Source organism: Aplysia californica, unplaced genomic scaffold, assembly GCF_000002075.1.
Source record: "Aplysia californica isolate F4 #8 unplaced genomic scaffold, AplCal3.0 scaffold00375, whole genome shotgun sequence".
NCBI lineage: Eukaryota > Metazoa > Mollusca > Gastropoda > Aplysiida > Aplysiidae > Aplysia > Aplysia californica.
Genome location: NW_004797645.1, coordinates 733,709 through 735,540, shown reverse-complemented (window position 1 = coordinate 735,540; position 1,832 = coordinate 733,709). Strand labels below are relative to the sequence as shown.

General features: G+C 38.2%; 1 long non-coding RNA gene across 1 annotated transcript in view; it reads left to right on the top strand.

Annotated features, from left to right (window-relative positions):
* The window catches only part of LOC118478141, a 16,376-nt gene extending 14,918 nt beyond the window's left edge, over window positions 1-1,458 (top strand). Inside the window, exon 2 of the long non-coding RNA XR_004858848.1 lies at window positions 1,391-1,458. This is a non-coding gene — a long non-coding RNA (uncharacterized LOC118478141). The remainder of the gene's footprint in view (window positions 1-1,390) is intronic.
* Window positions 1,459-1,832: the final 374 nt, after the last annotated feature.

Genomic DNA, 1,832 nt, shown 5'->3' with positions numbered 1-1,832 from the left:
ATAGGAGAAGAGGGGAGAGGAGGAAACTGAGAGATTGGGGGTGGAGAGGGGAAGGTGGGGGAGGAGGATGGGGAAAGAAGAGTGAAGTTAGGGGGGGAGGGGATAGCGGAGAAACGAGAAAGCTGGGAAGTTTTGGGGGTGGCTGGTGGGATGGAAAGGGGAGGGGGGCTGAGAGAGGATCTGTGAAGTGGGTGAACGGGATTTAGAATGTATTTGTGGCTTTCTGAACTTCTTACAACATGTAAAACATTATGGTTGTCGTGTTTTCATTATTTCTTTTTTCTTTTTTTCAAACAACTTTACTTTGTTAATTTAGTGTAGCATACGTATAGCTAAATCGAAAGGACACAGAATCTTTTCGTTATATACGAATTTCGCTTTATATATGTTTAAAAACAGAAAGAACATGTCGGTATATGAGAATCTACCGGGACCTGAAACGTGCTTGATGTATGTTCTTTTGTTTTGTTTTGTTTTAGTAATACGGTTTTGGTTTCCAGGCAGACTTCACAGTCAGTGTACTTTCTACTGCCTTTCTTTTTGCACTAATAGTGAATGTGTTTGAGAGTGTGTATCTGTTTTTGTGTGTCTGTTTGAATGTGAGTGTGGGTGTGAGAGTGTGGAGGTTTGTTTTTTCATGCCAATGTGAAAAGGTGAATGAATGTTAAAATATGTTTAGTATGTACGTATACAATATTGCATTAACAACATAATCATCATCAACAACAATAACAACAACAATAACAACAAAAACAGCAACAACAACAACAACAACAACAATATCAACAACAACAACAATAACAACAGAAATGACATCAGAGGAACCACATCACCAACACTCCGCTATAAACTACAACACAATACAAACTACAGCCATATCAAACTAAGTAAAAACATCTATAACCACGTTAGTAACAACAGAAGCAGCTAAAAACATATAACAAAACTACAACTGCAACAACAATATCGACAACAACAACAACAACAATATCGACGACAAAAACAACAACAACAACTTCAACAACAATATCAACAACAACAAAAACAACAAACAACAACCGCAACAACAACAACAAACAACCACTACAACAACAACAACAACAACAACAACAACATCGACAACGAAAACAACAGCAGCAACAACAACAACAACAACAACAAAACAACAACATCAACAACAACAACTATGACAACTAAAACAAAAATATCGACAACAACAAAAACAACAACTACAACAACAACAATATCGACGACAAAAACAACAAAAACAACTACAATATCGACAACGACAACAATAACAACAATAAACAACAACAACAACATCAACAACAACAACAACAACAACAACCTGAGACAACTACAGTCATCACTGCCCACTGTATATCTCCAGGTATTCCCCTACAGAACAAAGCTACCACTCACAGAGAAAACATCCGCACGGAGCAAGAACCAAGGAAAGGAACATTCTAGAACTACCTTCACCTCGACCACAACAGATTCAGTCACCGTCCGCTCGCTACAAGTCAAAGGTCAGTTTGCCCCCCCCCCTCCCTCTCATACACACCCCTGCCTTTTTTTTCTAATTTGAAAATGCTAATAGATTCTATATTATCTTGTCTGTTCACCTTCTGTAACGGATATCTTTCAAGAAGATCGCGGCATTTCAAACAAGCAATGGGCATTTTCTACTCTATTTCTACTCTGACTGATTCGAGTTCCGCCAACTTTGATGATGTACCTGCTTTTTGTTGCTGTTGTTGTAGTTGCTGTTGTTGTTGTTATTGTTAATGTTGTTATTGTAGTTGTTGCTGCTGTTGCTGTTGTTGTGTTGC